The 26,256-nt window shown below is 43.1% G+C and overlaps 1 protein-coding gene and 1 pseudogene across 2 annotated transcripts in view; one reads left to right on the top strand and one right to left on the bottom strand.

Annotated features, from left to right (window-relative positions):
* LOC308399604 (uncharacterized protein) overlaps positions 1-26,256 on the bottom strand; it is a gene marked incomplete at its 3' end in the record, with an annotated part of 374,730 nt that overhangs the window by 222,452 nt on the left and 126,022 nt on the right. The window lies entirely within an intron of this gene.
* LOC308399134 (kinesin-like protein KIF1C) overlaps positions 4,393-26,256 on the top strand; it is a 28,432-nt pseudogene continuing 6,568 nt past the window's right edge. Inside the window, exons 1-19 of the transcript XR_013974675.1 lie at positions 4,393-4,428; positions 4,726-4,828; positions 17,197-17,322; positions 18,302-18,378; positions 18,493-18,571; positions 18,934-19,034; positions 19,142-19,207; positions 19,274-19,452; positions 19,797-19,917; positions 20,008-20,085; positions 20,185-20,250; positions 20,357-20,435; positions 22,349-22,427; positions 22,558-22,706; positions 23,504-23,620; positions 23,753-23,880; positions 24,250-24,329; positions 24,904-24,979; positions 25,962-26,041. The product of XR_013974675.1 is annotated as a kinesin-like protein KIF1C (transcript). The remainder of the gene's footprint in view (positions 4,429-4,725; positions 4,829-17,196; positions 17,323-18,301; positions 18,379-18,492; positions 18,572-18,933; positions 19,035-19,141; positions 19,208-19,273; positions 19,453-19,796; positions 19,918-20,007; positions 20,086-20,184; positions 20,251-20,356; positions 20,436-22,348; positions 22,428-22,557; positions 22,707-23,503; positions 23,621-23,752; positions 23,881-24,249; positions 24,330-24,903; positions 24,980-25,961; positions 26,042-26,256) is intronic.

Raw genomic sequence — 26,256 nt, forward strand, 5'->3', positions numbered from 1 at the left:
AAGAGGGTCCTGGATTTGGACCCGGGCAGGTCCCTGCCAAGCGTTTGCATGTTCTTCCTGCACATATGAAAGCAGAGCTCGGCGCTCCAGTTTGCACCATCACTGAAAATGTTGCCTGTCTTTTAAAGACATTGTTTATCCAAAAAGAGAAAGTTAAAAATAATGCAGCACGGTGGTTAGCGCTGTTGCAGCACAGCAAGAAGGTCCTGAGTTCAATTCCACCATCAGGCCGGGGTCTTTCTATGTGGAGTTTGCATGTTCTCCCCGTGTCTGCGTGGGTTTCTTCCGGGTACTCCGGCTTCCTCCCACCGTCCAAAGACATGCAGCTTGTGGGGATAGGTTAATTGGATAATCCAAATTGCCACTAGGTGTGAATGTGCGAGTGAATGTGAGTGTGAATGGTTGTCTGACCCTATGTGTTAGCCCTGCGACAGACTGGCGACCTGTCCAGGGTGTACCCCGCCTTTCGACAGCTGGGATAGGCTCCAGCGCCCCCCGCGACCCTGAAAAAGATAAGCGGAAGCCAGTGGATGGATGGATAAAAATAATGCTCACTGATAGTCTTATGACAGATTTAAAGATCTGGGTATGACTGGTCCCTCTGTGAATAACCATCATAGAGAAAGGTCACCGTTTATCTGGAGTCTTCTTCAGAGGCAGCCTGTTGGCTGTGCAAAAATATTCTGTTGATCTGAAAGAGCAAAAGGAAAACAGAAGCCAGGCAAACTAAACTTTTTGGGGGTTTGTCTTTAGGTTCTGCACTACATGGCGATGCAGAAACCTGCAGACCTGGCCCGTCACCTCCTGCCCTGTATACTTCATGCAACTATTCTGAAGTTGAAGGAAGAAGGTAAGTCCTCACCGTTTGGTTGAGAAACACGTTTATATGAAATAAAATCAGGGAAAATAACTCTGAGCCCACAGCAGGTAAATTACAGTCAGACCGAAATACAAAAAACTAAAGATATTAAAATAAGTACTAAGAAAATGAAATGCAACCCGAGCTGTTAATGGAGAAAAAAACCCAGAAGCTGCATGAATAAAAAAGTAGAAATCTTGGACGCTGCCAGCATAATGCACAGGCTTTTGACGGGGCTCGCACACAAACACAAAGCAGAGGATGAAGCATCACCAAATACCTTAATGATAAGGTGCATGGTAGCTGCTTTCCTCTGCAGGTGGATGAAGCCACTGATAGTGACAAAGGAATGACTTCTCTGCAGACAGGCTCCTGGCAGAGCCACTGCAGAGGAACTCTTTACAATCACTGACTGTGAAACGTGAGGACTGTGTGGGGACGTGCAGACGGGGGCGCGATGGCTGGGAAACGAGGAGGGCTGCAAGTGGACGCACTGTATGATACACGCTGGCGTCTAGACAGCTCAGTCCTGAGCTGAGTGATGTAATGACTGATTGCATCGACACAGTCATTACATCAAAATACAACCCCTTTTTTTCGGCACTGAAACGAAACAGGCTTTGCACACACAGCCGTTCTGTATCACAGCTGTGATGCAAAAAGATTTGGGCACCACTGGTATAGAGTGACTGGAACCCAGAACCTGGAAGTGTCCAGTGATGTGAGGGTAAAGGACGTCTCACTGTGTACTTTGGTGCACAGATGAGTTTGTGGTCGGTTCAGTGAATGCAGCCCATGAGCTGCAGAAAAAGCCCAAATCCTGAGCCCTCCAAGATTTGGGCTCAAGATGTGTTCTGCACTGCAGGCCCTTGGACTCCATCAGGGTTTGGGCCAGTTTTGAGCTCTTATAAGTATCAGAGATGGACACGTGATATTTTCAGGGCTGCGTAGGCATGATGGGTAGAACATGACCCTGGTGTTAAAATGCAGGTAAATGTGATTTAGTTTGTTTACTCTAACTAGCTACCCAACCCTCACTGTGAAAGGAGCCTGGAAAGTTTCCCCAACATGAATTTCTTTCAGTCAAGTTTTCTCCAGTAATGATCAGAAATCAGATAAAACCCACTCTTTCTTTTATTCTACACACAATAAATTGATAATTAATCCAGGATACAGAAAAGTCTAGATTTCGTCTTCAGACTGTCACATCTGGAGCAGGGCATAATTTGATTTGGTTTTTAGAAGAAGCTAAAGATCTTTCAGTCGTGTTGCTGTTGTTCCCTGACACCTGCAGTGCAACCATCAATTTAGCTAATGAGAGTTCACGTATAATTATAACAGGTCTTAGTTTCTGGATCGTCTCTAAGTTGACGGTATACTGCTAAGACCAGTTCTGAGTCTAGAGACAGCCAATGAGAGACACTAGTAAGGACATCACTGAGGAGAGTTTTCAGTACTTTGGAGAAACCTCAATCAGCTAACGTCCTGCTGTGATACTCAGACCTTTTCTCTAATTAAACCAGAAAGCTAGTTTTCATTTATTCTGTAATATCCCAGAATGTTTCAGCAGGTCAGAAAGGCTTTGGTGCCTATCCAGGTTGTATGCAAATTAATTCTGATTAAGTCTGGACTACAAAATACAAAACATAGCTTGGACACAACAATAATGTCCTCGTTTCACTTCTTTAAAAAATGTATTTTGATCTTATGACACTTACTAAAAGCTTTACTTCCAGAGGTTGACAGAGACGCTCCGTGCTGATAACACGTGAATGTGTGAAGGTTTGTATCATATCTATCTAATAGACTCCAGTTTGTGCATGTAAATGGAGAGTCCTCTTCACACACTGAGGTTAATTATGGAGTTCCACAGGGTTCAGTGCTAGGACCAATTCTGTTTACATTATACATGCTTCCCTTAGGCAGTATCATTAGAAGACATAGCATACATTTTCACTGCTATGCAGATGACACCCAGCTCTATCTGTCCATGAAGCCAGATAACACACACCAATGAGTTAAACTGCAGGAATGTCTTAAAGACACAAAGACCTGGATGGCCGCTAACTTTCTGCTTCTTAATTCAGATCAAACTGAGGTTATTGTACTCGGTTATTGCAGATGGCCCCGCCCCTCCCTGAGCCTGGCTCTGCTGAAGGCTTCTTCCTGTTTAAAGGGAGTTTTTCCTTGTGCCAAAGCACATGTGGGTATATTCCTGGACAAAAGGCCTAGTTTCTATTTGCAGATGTGTTCTGTGATCCTCTGAAATAGCTGGATTAATTAACTCCAATAATAATCCATCAAGACTTTGTGGATATGTTTTAATCTCTGTAAAGATTATTATAAAATGTTGTGAAGGTTTTGATTATTTCAAAAGGATCTGTATTAGTAAGATAATAGTTTGCAGGTTTACTCGATTTTAGGCTTTTTCTCATGTTAACAGTAATTGAGGTTACAAACGTGGCAGGTCTTTCTTTTAATCACAGCTTTCTGTCACTCTGGAAACACTGTCATTTCTTCTCTTTCAGAGTCTGCTGAAGATATTCCATCAGTGCAAAAAACCATTCAGCAAGCTACAGTTCAAGCGAGCAAGCTCCTGCAGTCCCCCAACCAGGACTACAAGAAGTTAGAGGTCAGTGAAAACTCGACCGGACTTTCCACAAATAATTCAGTTTAAAAGAAAGTATCATTAGATTCACCCAAAAAAGTTTTGTTTTTAAATAAATTATTGATTGGTTGTTAACTGTGTTTTTGTTGTAGTTGAGTATGTGCTGTACATGAGGTGTACGTAGACTGGACAGTGTGCACCATGGCTGAGAACTTGGCTGATAATTATTATGGCCATTGATGGTTGAACCATGAAAACAGGGGTGTGGTGCAGTGGGATTGTAGTGGGAGCTGGAGTAACAAACTCCAGTGCTTCCTCAGTGATTTTTTCTAAACCTAGGTAATTCCTTCGGCTGTTCCCACCTGGGCTCAAAGCTTTTATACTCTGCTGATATCGGATGTGTTTATCAGTGATCGAAAACAGAGACTGAGATTGTTATTATTGAGTTTGATCACACGTTAGGTGCATTAAACACCTGCTTTAATACTGTCCTAAAGTCTGAGAACAATCATCAGTTCTTCACATATAAAAATGTTCTTCTCACTAGCACTCAGTATCCATACAGCCCCTTTTCTTTGAATAACACTGTACAGCTGCACAGCTAAACCCCACCATGTTAGTTTTCCTTGATTGGACAGTCTTGTTGTGTAAAAGTATTCTTGGCTTTCTCAAAGTACATTTAAGTATGCCGTGTATCCACTGTGACTCCAAACACGCCTTTTACACCCCGAGACTCAGCCTATGACGTTCCACGTAGGAAAAACCACGTATGTGTATAAATGTGACAGTCTTGGGGTCTCATGCTGTCAGGATTGAGCAGACAGTTGTTCTTGTCCTGTGTGCAGGATTTCATTAACCAGCTGCTGAGCATGGAGACAGTCATCACTCAAGCTCGCTCGCTCAAGGCCAAGTTCTCCGTTCCTGAGGACGACAGCGGAGAGGCTGCTGATGAACTGAAGAAGTGAGTCGCAGAGTTTGAGCTGCGCTCACTGACAGCTTTGTTTGTGCTGTTGGTAACATGTAACCGTCTTCACCGTCACTACAGATAGTTAGTCAGTAACAGGTTGTCACGATGAATCTGTTAACGTTTCACAAAGACGGCGTCTGAAGGATCACAGTCAGTTCACACGTTTCTTTCTCGCTCATGTTGGTGGTCTTATTTTATAGTTTTGGTGTCTTCAGGTTTTACATGTTCTTATTTAAGTGTTTTGTTTTGTGGGAATATTGTAACATTTTCCACATTGTGTGTTGTCTCTAGGTTTGTGAGCTCCCTGCTGGAGGAACCAGAGGTGGTAGTGACAGGAGCAGGCCAGGGCCTGGCTGGCAGTATAATCCACAGACTCTTCATCAGTGCTCAGAGGGTAACTCTCACTCTGCCTCCGTGTCCTTCCCACGTCTTGCTGTCAGTTTCATGCATACAGTCATGTATTTGTCATCTATAGAGACATCTTTAGAGGTACACACACACACACCACACTTATTCAATATCAGCATCAAGAATAGGTCGGTGTCCCGGTCCTAGAACAAGACATGAAGTCAGCGCTGTTTTATTTATATATACTTCATGTGGATGAAACTGGAAGGACGTGGTCAGCACTGATGTAAAGACGCGGTGTTTTCTGTCAGTGTCAGGAGAGTCTGCTCTATTGTAACGTTGTTTCTTCCTGAAACACACAATTGCTGCTGCTGTGCTGTGAAGCACGTTCAGAGCTATAAGAACCAGTCTGTTTAACTATCAATGAAAAATGAAGAATTATCAGTTTGACTGTGTGACAATTCTGCAGGAACAAAGTTGTGCAGCTCTCTCCACAGTGGAGCAGATCTCCTTCCTGTCTTTGACGCTTCTTTTTTCTCTTTCTGCAGTAACAACTATTAATGTGCATTTGTATATGTTTACAGTGTTAGCAGAAACAAAGCTTTGGTGGCCGTGACTCCAGAGATGGAGCCGAGTATCTAATCGAATCATCGGTTTGTTCTTTAAGCCTTAAAAGTGTCCATGTGCTCCACACTGGATCCCAGATTGACTCTGATGCATCAACTGGAACATGAATCCAAAATCCTGCTCCTCACATACAAGGTCTTAAATAATCAGGCCCCATCTTATCTTAATGACCTTGTAGTACCATATCACCCTATTAGAGCACTTCGCTCTCGCTCTGCAGGCCTACTTGTTGTTCCTAGAGTATTTAAAAGTAGAATGGGAGGGAGAGCCTTCAGTTTTCAGGCCCCTCTTCTGTGGAACCAGCTTCCAGTTTGGATTCAGGAGACAGACAAAACTTTCCTCTTTGATAAAGCACATAGTTAGGGTTGGATCAGCAACCTTGATTAGTCTGCAATAGACCCTGTGCACGAGAAAATGCTAACTTCCTGTTTTAAGATCGGATGCAGGGTTGTACATTTCCGGTAGCTTTACTTTGCGGTCAATTGCTGCTGCAAAGATGGACTCCAAAGTCATGTCCAAAATATGAGAACAGAAAGATGGCGTTAAGTTACAAAGAGCAGAAGGTGGGAACACTCACCACTGCTGTGTCATAAAAAAAATCAAATGATCAGTTTTGACGTTTGAAGCGTGCAGATCGATTGGTGGTTTACATCACTCAACACAAGCAGAACTGCATTACAGAATCAGAAGCACATCTCTGTATAGTGACAGTTCTTATGATTTAAACAGGCAGATGTTCAGCATTCAAACTACAGGTGAACAACAGTCAAAGGTTTCCCTGCTAGTCAAGTACACACCTACTAGGGGTGGGGGAAAAAATCGATACTGCGTAGTATCGCGATATTTTGTTTGCCAATAATGTATCGATACAGGGACAGCAGACATCGATATTTTGTTCCAAAAACTTCCAGTCCACCAGATGGTGCGGTTGAGCTTTTTCTCTAGTGAGGTCAGCAGAGGTTAGGTCAGCACATGGGAAAATTGATCAAACAAAGATGGAGGAAGAAAAAGAGATCAGGAAAGCGCCATCTGCGTTTAAATCAAACGTCTGGACGTACTTTGGATTTTTTAACAAGGATGGAACAAATGAGATGGATATGACACACGGGATTTGCAAGGTGTGTCGTATGAAAATAAAGTACTCTGGGAATACTACGAACATGAGGGCCCATCTTACACGGCACCATCCAAATATAGCATTAACCTCGGACGGGAAAGCTAGCTCTGAATCAGCTCCACTGAAAAATCAACCAACGCTGGACACTCTTAGCTTAGCAAAGCTATCTCCCAATTCAGAGCGAGCTAAGAAAATAACACAATCTATCACGTGCTTCATCTGCAAAGACCTGCGTCCTTACAACATTGTGGAAAACGAGGGCTTTTCTTACATGATGAAGACGCTGGAACCCAGGTATGTGATACCATCACAACGTTTTTTCGCGGACACAGCCGTACCCAATCTCTACATAGATGTGAAGCGTAAAGTTGAGGACAGTTTGAGCACAGCAGAAAGGGTTGCATTAACTTGCGACGCATGGACCTCGCGGGCTGTGGATTCATATGCGACTACAACAGCTCATTATCTCACAGCGGACTGGCAACTGCTGTCTTACGTTCTCCAAACTCGAACATTACATGAAAGTCACACCGGAGCGAACATTGCAAATCTCCTGCAAAATGCAGCACAGGAATGGGGGATTGCTGACAAAAATCTGGTGGTTGTCACCGACAATGCTTCTAATATGACAATTGCCACTCAGCTAGCGGGATACCTGCATGTGAAGTGTTTCGCCCATATGCTCAATCTGGCATCACAACGAGCCTTAAACCTGCCTGCAGTAGCCAGGGTCTTGGGGAGAGTGCGGCGCATAACTGGGTTTTTCAATAGAAGCACAGTGGCAAACCACTCTCTGGAGCTCTTTTTAGGGCAGCAACAAACAGGACAGTTTACTTATTTTAATTTAAGACATGTTTTATTTTATTTAAATTTAAAACTTTTTTATTTAATGTAAAATTATATTTTGTTTTAAGCTATAATTGTACCAGATAGTTACGTTCAGTTAAGTTGGTTACTAGACTGTTATACAAACCGTTCACTTTGTCAGCAATAAGACTGACTGACATGAGAGAAAGACTGAGTGTGAGACTTTATTATTAGATAAAATGAATAATGATAAAGTTTACCTTTATGGACACAATCTGCAGTAGAAAAAATATGTGATAAATCACAAAATATTGTATTGCAATACCCAGAATATTGCAAAAATATATTAAAAAAAAAAAATCGCAATAATATCGTATCGTGAGTTAAGTATTGTGATAATATCGTATCGTGGGGTGTATGGTGATTCCCACCTCTAACACCTACACAGCATGTCAACAAACCGTGGTAAGGGTCTCTATGCATGAGTATTTACGAAGGGTATGTTGTGACGTACCTTCAAAATTACAGCGGTCCCTCGCTATAACGCGGCCTCGCTGTTTCGCACATTTTTTTTGTGCAAGTTTGCATGCGCACAGCGCTTTGTGTTCTGCGTCCTGATTGGCTGCAGACTATTGTTGATCTCCTCCGTGCCGTCTCTCCTGTGCAGTACAGAATCGCTGATTCATTGATTCGTTGATGTTGAATTATCTCTCAGCTGCTCTGTTCTCATGTGCTGGACCTGAAAACACGGTTTGATCTTTGGTTTCTGTAATACTGGACTTATTTGTCTACGAAGGTTTGAGCTTTGAGAGCTTAAACAGGAGAGAAACGTGTGAAAATGTTCATGTCGGTCTGAGTGTATAAAGTGTGTAGTGATGGGTTTTACCTTAAAACAACTATAATAATTGTAAAAAATAAAGTTGGCTACTTCAGATTTCACCAATCGCAGGTTATTTTTAGAACGTAACTCCCGCGATAAACGAGGGAGCGCTGTATACAAATACTGAGAAGTATAAAATTTGAATCCTGTCTCTCTCTGAGGCGCGGGGGGAAAAATATCGACAAGTCGATCAACATCATCTACAGATACATTCGACATCTCGAGAAATGTAAATCGCCACTTGATTCGTCCATTTGGTTGAAAAACCCGACCGTGAACAAGGAGCGAATATCACACCGGAAACTAAGCGCTATGCGCCGGAAGTAGCATATGCTAAGGCGCACAGGTCTAAGTTATAGGTCTAAGTTCCCCATAATGCACTGGGTGTTTCTTCTTCACTCAACATGTGTTAGTAGACCTCTCTGCATTCAGTCCGTCTGCCCCTCATCTATCGATGGATGTTAGAGGCTTTGGTTCCCACTGTCGCTCACAGACGGTCACCTAATGTTTCCTGTGTAACTGCAGGGTCTTTGCCTTATAACATAGAAGCAGCTTGAGGTAACTGTTGTTGTGATGCTGTGTGTGTGTAATAAAGCTCCCTTACTGACAGTGGGTCACCACAGCTTGTAGCTCCATGTATTTGATGTGGCACGTTTGCCCTCGCTGACACAACCTTAAAGGGATTTGTGTGTATGAATAAAGTTTATTGTTCATACAGTTCATTGCCGTATGTCTGTGAAAGGCTGAATGAGGGCTGTAGCTCCCTCAGCAGCTGTGGAGCGATGGAGATGTGGTTGGTTAGACACGCTGCTTTAGTTTACACTACAAACCACACTCACCTGTTTACACTCCTTTTGTGTTACAACCACCTTGTTACACTCAAACACCAGATGATGCATCTGAGCCAACTAAGGATTCACTGAGACTGAAGAAGCTCGAGATCATAAGAATTTGAGGCTCAGCTGATACAGTATCATAGGAGAATCCAACCATTGTATGTCAAGAGACTATAGACAGTGAAAGCTCCATCTGGAGGAGGAACGACGTGGTTCAGAGCGTTGCCTCCTGCAGCTGGTGACATGTTCAGATTTCAGCTCTGTCGGTTAGAAAGTCTGTTTTTGTTTTTCATCTGTGTGTTGCTCTTTCATCCTTTTCTTCTTCCTGTTTCTTGCATCAAGCTGGCTGACTTCACCACTGATGAGGTAACCATGAGCAGTAAGCCTCGTGTCGCTCACAGTTACATTTAACATAGTGCGATAAACACACTCATTATAAGGTACATCCTCTAAAGCAGGGGTGCTCAATACGTCGATCGCGATCGACCAGTCGATCGCAAAGGTAGTATTGGTAGATCGCATGGCATTAAAAAAATAGATGCCAGCCTATCATCCATCCCGTCACTTGATTGATACAGGGAAGCCAGTCAGATGACATCAGATTTTTTCTGACGCTTAGGTCGCTGTGCATGCGCAAACAGCGGCGCGAAGTGTAGTAAAACTGACAAGCTAGTCAGCGAGTTAACTCCAATTTTTAGCTCTCGGTTTTTTCTCTTAAACCTGGCCGTCAGCAGCTACTGTCCGGACTATGCATCCCTGGCTGATTCAATTCAGTGCAAGTCATCAGAGTAAACTCAGGTAATGACAAAAAATTTACATAGTTAATTGTGTTGTGAAATATTGGATATTGCGGTTATGCATGTATATACATTGTAGATATAAAGAATCCTCAATATATTTATAAATAAGTATATGTTTTGGATTTTTGTAGTGGGTAGATCATTTTGACTTGGTCATTTTATAAGTAGCTCACATGCGGAAAAAGTGTGAGCACCCCTGCTCTAAAGGTTCACATAACAGACAAACAGGATAATAAAAATAATCTGGTTCTTTGCAGCGTCCTCAGATGAACGACACACGACATTATTACACGTCTCAGTATTTGTTGCACTGAACACAAATATAAACACAACACTTTTGTTTCCATGAGCTGAACCGGATCCTGACTGGTTTTGCGACATGTGTGTCATTGTGCTACACATGTACGGCATATTTCAGAGTGGCCTTTTATTGTGGGCAGTCTCAGACACACCTGTGCAATATTCATGCTGTCTAATCAGCACCTTGACATGCCACACCTGTGAGGTGGGATGGATTATCTCAGCTAACGAGAAGTTCTCACTAACACACATTTAGACAGATTTGTGAACAGTGTTTGCGAGCAATGTTCCCTGTAATGTTTCACGTGTCTGAGCGAACACACAAACTCCCTGAGCGTCCCTTGGACCACTGTGAGCAACAGCAGACGTGTGCACTGTGGTCACGCCAGCACCCAAGTTACATGTTTATTAAAATAATCAAATTACAGCATTTACATTTATGTTAGACTACTTTTAATTACCTGCTTTAGCCCACTTACAATGAAAATTAAAACAATCTTCTTCATGACCTGTGCAGCATGTTAACACTAATGGAAGTAAAAATAACTTGAACTTCAATTTTGAAAACACAACTTTCTTTAAATAAAGCTCTGACTTGTATTATGAGTCTGTGGTCTGGGAGAGAGTCTGTAACTCTGTCTGCAAAATACAGTAAATAATGACCAATGTTGGGCAGTTAATTATATAGTTACTTCTTCAAAAAAGTAACTGAGTTTTGCAAACAAAGTTTTTTGCAGCTGTTTACCTAAAAATGCAGCCAAGGTGGTTTTTAAACAAACATTTCAAACTATTTACAGAACAATCAGCTGTTCTGCATCAAATCTGATGCCACACAAATTATTTGTGTCGCTCCAAAAAATAATTTCTGTCCACTATGAGATGAAGGCGAACAACAGCCTGATACCTGCAGGCCTGACAGCAGCAGATGTATCACTGCTGTAACACCTGTAAACCATTGTTCTGACACACACAACAAAACTATTGACTACACTACACACTAACTACACACTAACTACACACTGACTACACACTGACTACACACTGACTACACACTGACTACACAAGATTTGTGCTAAACTTGGCAATCACATCTCAAACACCGTCACTCCTAAAACTTCCCCCTTCCTAAACAACTAAATGTCATGTTGCCATATCATTTTTTGATTGGTCGACATGGTACATTTTTCCACCAATAGGAAAGGCTGGTGGGGGTTTGTTTTGGTGTTGTTTTTGCTCACAGGCTTTCGAGCGTTTTCCTTATAAAACGGCGTTTTTACCGTTTCTTCCCGCAGTAAATATAAACAACGACAGTATTCAGGAAGAAAACCAAACATTGCAGATATTTTATCATAACTCTGGTTTTACACGGCCGATCAACACAATTTAAAAACTGGTATAAAGTCCACACTTTGTCCGTCAGTTGTTCCGTCTGTCCTGCTCACATCTCCAATGGTTGTACACGTTGTCATTAACGTGGCTTCACGCCACATCAGCCGCTTTGCTAAAACACCGGTGTGGGCACATAAGGACGCTGTCATAGCCTGTCAACCACGTTGATTAGCTGCGTATATACGAATGTGAATCGCGTGATTGGCTGGACTATGGGATAAGGTGGCCTCGTTCTGATCCCATACGGGAGCAGCCAGTCACTGACTAACACTGCAGAACAATTGTTAAAGTTTTCATTTTAATTTCAATTCAGGTGATTTTTCTTTTTTTCTTTTTTTTGTGCGCAACGCAGATTTTCTGTGCAGAGACCGTGCCAGCAGTGCACAATTGTGCACGCGCGCAGCTTAGAGGGAACATTGCTTGCGAGTGTCGGGTCTTTTGTGTTTGTAGAAAATGTTTCATATCTTTGAGTTCAGCTCATGGAAAACAGGAGCAAAAACAAAAGTGTTGCGTTTATATTTTTGTTCAGTGTAAACGATAAAACATCAGGTTTGACCCAGAATACAGTTTGATCCACATGGTGGCGCTGTGAAAAGTGCGCGCTGTACTGGTGGCACCAGTGTCCCCAGCCCACAGACCAGTGCTGCCACTAATCGAGTTTCATTAGCAGCATCTAAATGCTGTTTAAAGGTGGACTTCATCTGTCACACAGGAGCAGTTTGGCTTCGCTTTGCTTAAATAATGACCTGGTGTATTTCTTTTTTTTCTTTTTGTTGCCTGTCCCATTTGGTTCTTTAGCCATCAGAATTGTTGTCTGAAGACCAACAAGGATACCCAATGGATTTACTTTGCCAAATGGATCATCGTGGCATTGCCGTATTGGTCCATTTGGTCGATCTTTGTTTTTATTATTTATTATATTTTATTTTCAGATGTTATAGACGGGACAGACATCAGTGAGGGATAGGAAAGGGAGAAAGAAAGAGGAAGGAAAGGAAAAACAGAAGGGGAGAGGGACAGTGAGAAAGGGGGGGAGAAAAAAAAATCTCCTGGATCACCTGTTGAGAGAAGAATAGAAAACAAGCAAAAAAACAAAAAAAACAAAGTAACATACTAAACACAACACCATCGCATTAATCTAGCTAAGTGTAAACAGCAGTAAATACTAAATATTCAATGTTGTTGTGCAGCACGCAGGACAGATGTGCTTCCAAGTAGCAGCCAAGAAAGGTGTAATTTAAGTCTACGAGCAGTGAACACCCGTGTGCATACCTGTGTGGATCAGCGCGCTTGTATTCCAAAGGTTTCTCCATGTAACGATCTGCTAGGGAGTGTGGGGGGGCCACAGCCCCGTCCTCCAGGGTATGAAGCAGGTATGGAGGAGATCAAAACTCCAGACATCCAGAGGCCCCCAGAACACAAGAGACCAAGGAAGACCAACAGAGGGGCAGCCGCGCCACTGTCCCAGCAAGAGCTGAGGAGAGTCCCAGATGAGGGTTCACCCAGCAGCCGCGGAGCAGAAGCCAGGGGGAGTTGCAGTGACGCGCCCGTCAGCTCCGCCGGCCCCCAGCTGTGCCTGAGTGACCGAGCCCCAGGCCGAGAGGCCGGGGGCACCCCACCTCCGAAGTGGCCTGAGCGAGCCCCAGGCTCCAGGCCCCGATAAGCGGCCGCCAAGGAGTGAGCCGGTGTGTACCTGGACGCCCATCCCCAGACACAAAGAACCACCAACGCACCGACACCTGAGGGAGTCCGCCACTGGCAGGGGAAGTGGTGGTGGGGGGAGATAGGCCTCCAAACCTTGGAGGGCCTGAGATGTCCCCAGAGAGGTGGCGCCTGATACCCAACCTGACATATAGACACAGACATACAGGCACACACAGACACAAACATCCATTCCCACCCTCATGCTCTCATATGCACTTACTCCACACTCAACCAACGTGGAGACAGACATAAAGAGACGTTGTATACACGATCACACTCCCCAAGCGTATTCTACGAACCGGGTCTAGGTACCCTTGCCCCTGGAGGGGGGAACTGCACCCAGACCCAGGTGGTGTTACCCTTTTCCCTGCGGTGGGGAGAGGCAGACCACCCCGACTCCGCAGCAGCAGGGAGGCCCCACACCCCAGACCGCAGTCGGACGGCCAACTCCTCCTAGCCCCCCCGCTCCAGTAGGCCGCAGAGAACGGGGGTGGGAGAAGACTCCAAACCTCCCTCCACCCGCTCATTGTAGTGTTGATGCATGTGTGTTCTAAGGTGCAATTAAAACCCAGGAGGGCATGGAGCTACCTGCCAGAGAGCAGCAGGTAAGTGCATAGTCCCTCCTGCTAGCCCTCAATGTCTACGTGTATTTAACATTGAGAGGTGGGCAACGACGCCAGGGGTGAGGTGTACACCCTGATGGTAACTTGGACTCCGTGATTGTGCCCACCCCCAAGATCATTTGTCATCGTCATTTGTTTCTCTTTGCATGAGCGTCCCATAGTGATGTCTGTCTCTCTTCTTGTTGTCCAGCTCAATCACAGAGGAAACAAACCAATCTGGTCTGAGACAGGACGTCACAAAGACCTTACAGGAAGCTAATCTATCATCTGATTCTTCCTGCGCTACACATTCACACTCCCACAGAATCTTACTATCATTAATGTCTGTCTTATAGTTTTATTATTTAACGTTGAGCAGTTTACGCACGAGCAGGGGAAAGGTGCATTAATCAGGGACTAGTTTTAGTGGCGGATTAATTGTGGTTTTTAAACCTGTAAAAGAGGCCGTATTGTTACGTTTTATTATTTTATTGAATTAAAAAGGGAAGAAGATACAAACACAGCTTGGTTTACTAACTAATAAGGTCAGGATTGTACTCAGTTGTAGTTATGTGTGCCTCTGCAGGTGGTTTAGTTTTTTTATTTGAATAAATTGTTCAGTAAAATCAGGGATTTGTTTACACACAAGAATCTCCAAACGGGGAATAAATGGACTGATGTTTATATAGAGTGCTTTTCAACTACATATAAGCACTCGAGGTTCTTTGTTACTACAAGATCCTTAGCTGGATTGGAAAGCACTATAGAAAACATTTACTCAGAGAAACCGAACATTTTTCTTTTAACACTCTCCTTAAACCTCAGAACAAACTCTGTGCTCGCTGTGGATTCGTGTGAACTCTGACCTGAATCCAAGGTCGTTTTTTGCGAGATGCCCACGCTGTAGCATCACGGTGTAGTCCTGTCGCGTTTCTGTGGTTAATCAGAGCGAGACGACGACTCCACCAGAGGATCGCATACTTTTCATCCACGTCAGATCATTTTATCTATAAAACAGTGAAGTGATGGAAACGGAGTACTCAGGACTTCCCCGAGCCACCGCTTAGTGAGCTTTTGTTGGAATGTCAGTCATGTGATGATTACAGACCGCCGAGGACGAAATTATGGAGCAGCCGCACACACATGATGCCTGATCCCATCTGCCGGTGGATCACTGACTTCCTGTCGGACAGGAAGCAGCACGTGAGGCTGGGAAAGAATGTCTCGGACTCCCGGACCATCAGCACCGGCTCCCCTCAGGGCTGTGTTCTTTCTCCTCTGCTCTTCTCCCTGTACACCAACTGCTGCACCTCCACCCACCAGTCTGTCAAGCTAATCAAGTTTGCAGATGACACCACCGTTATTGGACTCATCTCGGACGGGGATGAGTCTGCCTACAGGAGGGAGGTTGAACGTCTGGTGTCCTGGTGCAGCCACAACAACCTGGTGCTGAATGCCCAGAAGACAGTGGAGATTATTGTGGACTTCAGGAAGCACACAGCCCCACTCCCCCCCATCATCCTGACTGACACCCCCATCACCTCTGAGGACTCATTCCGCTTCCTGGGTACCACCATCACCCAGGACCTGAAGTGGGAGCCCACCATCACCTCCGTCATTAAGAAAGTCCAGCAGAGGATGTACTTCCTGAGGCAGCTGAAGAAATTCAACCTGCCAACACGGACGATGATGCAGTTCTACACTGCAATCATCGAGTCCATCCTCACCTCCTCCATCACCGTGTGGTACGCTGGAGCCACTATCAGGGACAAACAGAGACTGCAGCGTGTTGTGCGCTCTGCTGAGAAGGTGACTGGCTGCAGACTCCCATCTCTGCAGGACCTGTACACCTCCAGGACATTGCGGCGTGCAGCTCGGATCTCAGCTGACCCTTCTCACCCTGGACACAGTCTGTTTGACCTGCTCCCCTCAGGCAGGAGGCTCCGGTCCATTCGCACCAGAACCTCTCGCCATAAGAACAGTTTCTTCCCCTCTGCTGTTGGACACATGAACAATAACCATATGACTGTCCCCGCCACTAACACATGACCCTACGCTGTGTTCACTGCATCATTCCATGTTTGGCACTGATCACCACCTGCACTCATGTATATATCATGTATATATCTATCTACTTAGCACTTTTAATTCTTATTCTTATTTTTATTTTCTATGACAGTATGTTTGCACTGAAGCACCGCAGCAATTTCCTAATGTTGTAAACCTGCTCAACATTTGGCAATAAACCCTTTCTGATTCTGATTCTGATTCTGACATGCTAACACATCAACACCACTGAGCTGATCGCAAGCAGGCCGATGATCATCCCACTCTGATAGATGATTGACTGTCAGATCAATAACCTGCTCACTGTTTAACAGACCTCACACACACACACTCGCTGACTGCAACAGTATCTGACGAGGTTCCTTCCCATGAGAACCGACTGGAGTGTAGATGGGCCCGAGGCGAGGGCGATCGGCATAGACTGACACACAAAGAGAGAAAGGTTTGGGAACGAGAGGAACAATAAAAGGGAAAAAAGTAGGGAAACTGGGGTGAAAAAGAGCCTCGTTGAGACGAGGAAGAACGGGAATGTCAAGAGGGAGGAAAGAATGAAGGGAGGAACTCAGGAGACGCTAATGAAAGGGGGAGAGAGGAGGAAACATTGTTTGAATGCTTCAGATGAGTTGGAGGTAAGAAAGGAGAATAAAAGCACGAGAGAAGCTGGGAAACAAAAGCATAAGAAATGTAGATGATGAGAAAGGGAAGAGGAGGAAAGCAGAAAGATGAATAGAGGAAGTAAGAAAAAGCATTAACAAGAAGAGGAGGAAGAAAAGGAAAGATGAGATGAATGGGAGAGGATAAGAACGAAAGGCAGAAACGGTAAGATGGAAAAATGAAGAAAGAAAGGAGAAGGCAGTTTAGAGAGTCGAGGAAAACTTAAGGATGAGGGGAAAAATAAGAGTTGAGGATTATAGGAAGACTATGGAAGAGGACAGAGGAGAGAAGAAGAGGAAAGGAAAATGTGTGAAGGAAAAAAGGATGATAGGGGGATGGAAAACTGAGGACTGGAAAAAGAGGAGGAGAGAAAGAAAAGAGCGGGAATGAGAAAAACCCGGCTCGTAAAATGAAGGGAGGAGTGCTGGGAAAGAGGAGGAAAAGTGGTCTGAGCAGCCTGGAAGCACAGGGAAAAATGGATATTAAAAAAACACGACTAAAGGATCAACAGAAAGACACTAAAATTGACCAAAGTAGTGAAGAAACCCTCTGTGTGCTGTGTGATTTGGATTTTTTTCTGTATGTTTATGACTGCTTTTTTTAACCGTGCTTTCTCATTTGCTGTGCTCAGGTGGTGGGCGGAGCTGAAAAATGGCGGGTACATCAGTGAAGGTGGCGGTGCGAGTCCGCCCATTCAACTCCAGAGAGATCGGACGCAACGCCAAGTGTGTGATCCAGATGCAGGGAAACACCACCTGTGAGAACAACACACATGTTCTGTCCTTTAGGCTTTATGGGGCCCCTTACTGAGACACTAACCTGAAGATGTCCTCACAGGATCTGAAACATTCAGATGTCCTGACAAAGATAAAGAAAGGAGAACAAATAAATGAGAAACCATGGAAACAGATTACAAAGGTTTTTAGATAATGAGAGGCCGGTCACTGTCCTCATAATAAGACACGGCATAATGAGGACACACCACTGGCTAAGAGAACAGGTTGTTGTTGACAGAGTTTTATGATCACCATCTCATTATGATGTAAGGAGGATTTTTATTGTGACCTTAAATCATAAACTGTGGGTATAACATGGATATAGCCTCTATGCATATTAAAGCCTCAGGTGTAGCATTGTGGCAGCGGCCATGTTGGTGTTTTGGAGGTTAATCCTCTGTCACGAGCATTAATAAAGTTAAAACTGACCTTCAGCTTAAACGCTGTGAACCTGCTCGTCGCAGAGTTAGCCATGAAAGCAGCTGTGGCATCACTTTAATGTGGCTGAAGAATATAACAGTCCCTGGACTGTAACAGCATTTAGCTTTAGGCTAACAGTCACTATTGATTTTAATTAATAAAGAATGCTAACACTCTCCTGTCCCTGTGCGGGTTAGGGGTTTTTATGGCTTCAGCGATCCCAACGTCCTCCTGAGCTGTCATGTGACGTCTGATCCTACTGCTGCATAAACTGACAGGCACACACAGCCTGGTTATTAATAGACTTCACTGCAGCAGGGCTGTTATTGGCAGCTGTGTGTCCATCTGACTAATATTTATATGCAGAGCCCGTCATATATGCTGTGAATGCTGGGAGTGGTCACATGCAGATGTCCCCACTTCAACAGTCACATTTTGTTGCCTCCATATTTGAAAGTGAGGAGAAAAGAAATAAAACTGGAGTGTGTCCACACACTTCTGGTCATGCACTGAAGGTTGTTTCTTTATGATTCTTTCCAGGCATCTCCAATCCCAAACAGCCCAAAGATGGAGCCAAGAACTTCACCTTTGACTACTCCTACTGGTCACACACAACGGTGAAAACACTCTCTCTCTCTCTCTCTCTCACTCTCACACACACACACACAGAAAACATCAATATTATAACCCAGAATCAGTGATAACAGTGCCATGTGTTTGTGTCCCTGCAGCCCGATGACCCCGGCTTCACCTCTCAGACACAGGTGTATAAGGACATCGGAGAGGAGATGCTGCTGCACGCCTTCGAAGGTGAGTCTGAACGTCCTCTCAGATGTCAAAGAATAGCCCGACCTCTGTCTGCTAAAATACAATTTTAAATTTTTTTTAACTCTAATTAAATTTGGCAGTATCGGTCCTCCATAGTCCAACTCCGACTATGTAGCTAATGAGACTAATGGTGACCGGTAACAATGCTGATACTTGTTACTATAGTGATACTGATGTGTAAAATGAGACTGTTGATGGTGATGATGATGCTGATCATGACAGCACAATTATATTCTACATAGGCAGGCTGATAGTCTTAATGTCTAATACAGGAATAAGCTAAAGAGGACTTTATTTATAATTTTAGAATAACTTGTAATATTGTTGTTGTTGTTGTTTTCCAGGATACAATGTGTGTATTTTTGCGTATGGACAGACGGGTGCAGGAAAGAGCTACACTATGATGGGCAAACAGGAGCCTGGACAGGAAGGGATCATACCACAGGTAAACGCAGTCATGTCACGTCATTACTGCTGTTGCATTAATGTTTACTGATTCAAAGGCATAACTGATGAAGAATTATATAAATGTCTGTCTGTCTGTGTGTTCAGCTATGTGAGGACTTGTTTCAGAGAACAGGAGAAAACACAGATCCTGACCTGACCTACTCCGTAGAGGTGAGCCCTCATCTAACCTGATCAGTTTTATTTAAACTGATTTACCCGATTAAACATCCATCACAGGTGTCCTACATGGAGATCTACTGTGAGCGGGTTCGGGACCTGTTGAACCCAAAATCCCAGGGCACGCTGCGGGTCCGGGAGCATCCCATCCTGGGGCCCTACGTGGAGGATCTGTCCAAACTGGCTGTGACTGGATTCACGGACATCCGGGACCTGATGGACGCCGGCAACAAAGCTCGGTCAGTTTTCTTCCGGATAATTTCAGAGGTTGAAGTTTAAAACAAAGTGTAAAAGGCTGCAGCTGTCTGAGGAAGTTTGGAAGGCAAATGATCTAAATTTTTGAAAAACATAAATCTTATTCTACTGGTAACCAATCCATCATATAATACAGCAGAATTATGTAGATCGGCACAGTAGATGGACTTGTCTATCTTTTGAGCCATGATCAGATTGATACCCAATCAGTTCATTAATCGCCCATGTTACTTATTCTACACTTGTGCTATAAATGTGTAACATCTGTATTATTGTAAAGAATGAATTGCAGTAACATTAAACTAATCAAGTTAATTTCTGATTGCAGGACGGTCGCAGCTACAAACATGAATGAGACGTCGTCCAGGTCCCACGCTGTCTTCACCATCGTCTTCACCCAAAAACGACGAGATCAGATGACCAGCCTGGACAAAAGCAGAAACCAGAAAGTGTGTCTGCTTCTCTGTTTTGTCCCAAAGGACTTTTTTTTCTCCCCAAATGTCAGGTTTTTATTTTGATTCTCGCACTTTTCTCTTCAGGTCAGTAAGATCAGTCTGGTCGACCTGGCTGGAAGTGAACAATCAGACTCCTCTGGGGCAAAGGGCACACGTCAGAGATAATGTGGCGCAATCAGATTATGTATCTACTCATGTGCTGCTCATTGTCATGCATCCACTGCCACATTCATCATGTATTCATTGTATGTTTGCATGCAGGAAGGAGCAAACATCAACAAATCTCTGACCACATTAGGAAAAGTGATTTCAGCTTTGGCTGAAATGGTAATTCTACACTCTTCATATTTACAAGTCAAATACAGTCATGTGCAATGTGGGAGATGGTTCTGGTACATGGGAAAACTGACTGCTTCTTGTCTCTGATCTGCAGCAGAGCAGTAAAAAGAGGAAAAGTGATTTTATTCCCTACAGAGACTCTGTTCTCACCTGGCTACTGAAGGAGAACCTGGGTAAGTAGAGCATTGGTAGGTTAAAGGAGTATTCACAATGTCAGATTGAGCATAAATAAACAGTACAAGGAGTCATTAAAGGCTAACAGCTATTAATAATAACGTCAATACTAGGACTAACAGCATGTTTCTTTGATCAAACAATTAACAAGACTTGTTGTGTCTGCACTTACAATACACCTTAAACTGTCAGGACTAATAGTACACCTTAACCTGTCAGAACTAAAACTACACTTTAACCTGTCAGGACCAATAGTACACTTTAACCTGTCAGGACTAAAACTACACTTTAACCTGTCAGAACTAAAACTACACTTTAACCTGTCAGGACTAAAACTACACTTTAACCTGTCAGAACTAAAACTACACTTTAACCTGTCAGGACCAATAGTACACTTTAACCTGTCAGGACTAAAACTACACTTTAACCTGTCAGGACCAATAGTACACTTTAACCTGTCAGGACTAAAACTACACTTTAACCTGTCAGGACTAATAGTACACTTTAACCTGTCAGGACTAAAACTACACTTTAACCTGTCAGAACTAAAACTACACTTTAACCTGTCAGGACCAATAGTACACTTTAACCTGTCAGGACTAAAACTACACTTTAACCTGTCAGGACTAAAACTACACTTTAACCTGTCAGGACCAATAGTACACTTTAACCTGTCAGGACTAATAGTACACTTTAACCTGTCAGGACCAATAGTACACTTTAACCTGTCAGGACTAAAACTACACTTTAACCTGTCAGAACTAAAACTACACTTTAACCTGTCAGGACCAATAGTACACTTTAACCTGTCAGGACTAAAACTACACTTTAACCTGTCAGAACTAAAACTACACTTTAACCTGTCAGGACCAATAGTACACTTTAACCTGTCAGGACCAATAGTACACTTTAACCTGTCAGGACTAAAACTACACTTTAACCTGTCAGGACTAAAACTACACTTTAACCTGTCAGGACCAATAGTACACTTTAACCTGTCAGGACTAAAACTACACTTTAACCTGTCAGGACTAAAACTACACTTTAACCTGTCAGAACTAAAACTACACTTTAACCTGTCAGGACTAATAGTACACTTTAACCTGTCAGAACTAAAACTACACTTTAACCTGTCAGGACCAATAGTACACTTTAACCTGTCAGAACTAAAACTACACTTTAACCTGTCAGGACCAATAGTACACTTTAACCTGTCAGGACTAAAACTACACTTTAACCTGTCAGAACTAAAACTACACTTTAACCTGTCAGGACTAATAGTACACTTTAACCTGTCAGAACTAAAACTACACTTTAACCTGTCAGGACCAATAGTACACTTTAACCTGTCAGAACTAAAACTACACCTTAACCTGTCAGGACCAATAGTACACTTTAACCTGTCAGGACTAAAACTACACTTTAACCTGTCAGAACTAAAACTACACTTTAACCTGTCAGGACCAATAGTACACTTTAACCTGTCAGAACTAAAACTACACTTTAACCTGTCAGGACCAATAGTACACTTTAACCTGTCAGGACTAATAGTACACTTTAACCTGTCAGGACCAATAGTACACTTTAACCTGTCAGGACTAATAGTACACTTTAACCTGTCAGGACTAAAACTACACTTTAACCTGTCAGGACCAATAGTACACTTTAACCTGTCAGGACTAAAACTACACTTTAACCTGTCAGGACTAAAACTACACCTTAACCTGTCAGGACCAATAGTACACTTTAACCTGTCAGGACTAAAACTACACCTTAACCTGTCAGGACCAATAGTACACTTTAACCTGTCAGGACTAATAGTACACTTTAACCCCACAGACATGTATAGAGTTGCAGAGTTAATATCAGGCAAAGTTAAGTACCTTAAAGGTTTGATGTGTGCTTCTTTCAGGAGGAAACTCTCGCACAGCAATGATTGCTGCGCTAAGTCCTGCTGACATCAACTACGAAGAAACACTGAGCACTCTGAGGTCAGTTACTTGGTGTAATCTGTCTATGAGGCTTTTTATGGATCAGTTAATGTGTTTTCAGGCAGCGGGTATGTTGCTAAGCTGGCATAGTCAGATTAATATAATCTAATTCGGTCCGGTTCGGTTCCAGATATGCTGACCGTGCCAAACAGATTCGCTGTAACGCTGTGATCAATGAAGATCCAAATGCCAAACTGATCAGAGAGCTGAAGGCCGAAGTGGAGCGACTGAGAAACCTGCTGTTCTCTCAGGGCCTGCAGGAGCTGCTGGACAATGCTGGTATGCACACATACAGAATAATGAACCTTATCTGCTTGTTCAGTCTGACGTTCGGGTTCAAATTCTCTTTCAGATTCTTTCAGCTTCAAAAACAGGATCAGTGCGTCTGTTCTTGCAGGTCTTACAATAAAGTTTAACGTCAAAACAAAAATGAAAAAACCATTAATGAGATGATGCTCTGACTGAAGTATTTCTAAATACTCTAAATACATCCACAACATGAGGTTAATCATTAACTTGCTGCTGTGTGGTTTTGATTTCTTGGTATGAAAAAGTCCCGTTCCTAAGTGTCACATGCACATTGATTCTTTTCTGAAGCATTTAAATATCTGGTGTCTGCGATGCTGTGAATCCATCATGATTATTTATAAGAAAAAGCTTAGAAATGTGCTGCGCATCAACACTGCTCATAAAAAGCTGGAGAAGCAGAGAAGCTCCTCTCAGACAGCAGAGTTCATTTCTATTGTGAACCTTATGCATTGCTAAACACGCAAACGCTGTGGATGTGATACTCAGACTGTGCTTCATATAAACATGGAATGCAGTCTGTTTACGGCCTAATAAACTGTACACATCACATGCTGTTGTTCTTTCATTTGGACCTGGTATGAACAGCACGTCTATGTGCAGTATGCTGTAGAGACGGTTATTTACAGACAACAGCAACTGTGTGTGTGTGAGAAGATATTTACAAGCTGTCGTTACATAACCAGGATTGCTGAGATTCCAGCATGTTAGAAATTAAATCTCCTCCTCTTCACTTCTTCTTCTCTGCTCTCTTTCTGTGTCTCTTAAAGTCAACAACAACAACAACATCAACGGCCCCGGTGGTGTCGCAGGTGCGTCCCCCTCCCCTCTCCAGCTGGCTCTCACATCCAATGGGATCACGCCTGAGAATGGCTCCGCCCCTCCAGGTCACTCTATATGTTTATGTGGATTATTGGGAATCCAAAAAGACTGTGCCTTTGTCTTTACTAGTTTAAATTTAAAAAATACAGAAGTGGTTCATCATGTTTTCATAATTAAATGTTTTATTTCCTGTGCAGGCGCTGAGCCGGTATCTGAAGGTGACACGCCTGCTGACCGTGATCAGCTGATTGAGGATGGAGAGGAAAGGGTGGAGGGAGAGTCCACAGAGAACATCAGCAAAGAGGAAGCAGCTGAGAGACTGATGGTAGGGCGAGACGTTTTATCACCTCGCACTTTTCCGGGTCATAATTCCATCATATCTAAATTTGAGAAACATATACTCTTAGATCCAGTGTGACTTCCACTGTCAGAGAAATCTATTACTTCTTTGATAGTTTTCTGGAAATCGATTGAAAAGAATGAGAAAAAACAGACTTAAAACTTCAGAACGTGTCTGGGAATCCTCATATTTTTAGTTTTTCTCAGTTTAAGAGAAATTCAGCAAAAGTTTTCTGTACATCTGTGATTACACTGCAAACAGGAGTTGCTGAGCACTATTTCACCTTCTTTGAATGAGAATGAAGAAGTTTTATTGGTATATGTTTACAATACATGTGTGTGTTTTTGCATGTAGGAAACAGAGAAAATCATCGCTGAGCTGAACGAGACGTGGGAGGAGAAACTGAGAAAAACAGAATCTATTCGTTTGGAGAGGTTAGTTTTATTTGAATCTGAGCTTTTTACATGTTTGCCTCTGTCCGTAGTTAATATAGTGAACATGTTTTGGTGTCACCTGTTACTTTCTTAAACGTAACGACGATATCATGAACATCAGCATTTATACCGCTGCTGAGGGCAGCTCTTTTTCTCCTGAGCCACTCAGACAAAACCTCAGGGCAGGTGTAGAAGTGGAAAAAGTCTCATCTTTTCAAGCTGCTGGATCGTCCTCTGTATTAGCTTGAAATCTTGGCGCTTCTGCACTGACACTGATAAAAAACAACAACTCATGTCTGTGACCCGGCAACAGCTACCATGCGAAGTTTTGTGTCAGCAGAGTGACACATCTTTTGGCATTTCCCACTGTTCATGAAGGCAAAAAAAGGTTTAACGACCCTTTATCCACTGTGGCAGACGAGGCTCATGGGAACTGTAGTGTTTACAGCACAGGTGGAAAAGCTGAGTGTGTTTGTTCACTAACTCACAGATGAAAACATTTGGAAACACGAACACAGAGGGAGAAAAAAAATGGATGATGATTGATGTCTCTGTCTCTCGCTCGCTCCCTCAGAGAGCCCCTGCTGGCAGAGATGGGCGTGTCCATAAAGGAAGATGGAGGAACGCTGGGCGTCTTCTCTCCTAAAGGAGTGAGTGTATATTTAACCCTTTCTCTCTATATATACTGTTGTCAGTCTGTTCTGTGTCTGCAGACATCTTTGCAGAAAATGTTATTATGTAAGCTCTGACAGTCTGTGGGACTGGTTTAGTAATACTTTAACTTTAGGATTGTGTGATCCCTGGCTGCTGACACACGATATGCAGGTATTTGTAGGAGCTGTAACTCCTGCTGGTATTTTAAAACAGTGTATTTAATTTTTGGATTCACCTTTATGTCAGGTTAAAGCTACTCTTTGAGTTGGTGTGTTTTGTTAGAACAGCCGATAAATTGATTTTACAATCAATCAATCATATAGCACATTTTTAAGACCGAAGTACACCAAAGTGCTTTCCAGTAAAATCACAATAAAATATAAATTACAAATATATAAAATATAAGATGATTACATAATCTAAATACAGAGCCAGATGTAATTTACTTCATGCCTGGGAGTGTTCGTCCAGTCAGAGCCGAGTGTCTGCTGCTCATAAGCACCTGTGTCGACGCGCACTCAGCTTTAGAAGTGATGATGTCACTGTTTGATTTTAAGTCTCTCTGGTCTTTGCAGTAAAATCGCTGCAGTCTGCTGAGCAGATGTTTGAAATCCAGATTAAAACTCAGAGACGATAAATCGTGCAGCAGCTTTTCTCTCCGTACCACCACCTCACCAACACCGAACATCTTTAACTCTTTCCCTCATAAAGACGACATCTGACAACCTTTAATGACTTCAGGTGAACTTCGACTCAGTGTCAACATTCACTTTAGTAGTGTTGTCTTCATTCATGGTGTGTTGTTCACTTTGGTAAGTGATGCTGTTTATAAAAGTGCTTATAAAAGGATCTGACTGAATGCAGTCCTGGCTCCAGTCACATGTTTAGTACTAGTTAAAAGTTAACAGCATCCAATCGTGTTTTACATGACCCCATCATGTAAAACTAAAGTTAATGTAATGTCTGTGTGTGTTACAGACGCCTCACCTGGTCAACCTGAATGAAGACCCTCTGATGTCCGAGTGCCTCCTCTATTACATCAAGGAGGGAGTGACCAGGTCAGCAGTGATTTCATCATCGGTCATTTAGTTCATCAGTTATTTGATCATTTTGTTGGTCTTTGCTCAGAAAATCTGATAAATTGAGTCTAAAGTGTGAAACGTTTTAGCCATCCTGTGCAGAGACCAAACGTCAGAGACGCCTCAGCTCATCTCCATGTGAAAGCAACAAATTACACACAGACACAAGTCCATCACTAGTTTAGCTGCTTTAC

This window comes from Rhamphochromis sp. 'chilingali', assembly GCF_963969265.1.
Source record: "Rhamphochromis sp. 'chilingali' genome assembly, chromosome: 1".
Lineage (NCBI taxonomy): Eukaryota > Metazoa > Chordata > Actinopteri > Cichliformes > Cichlidae > Rhamphochromis > Rhamphochromis sp. 'chilingali'.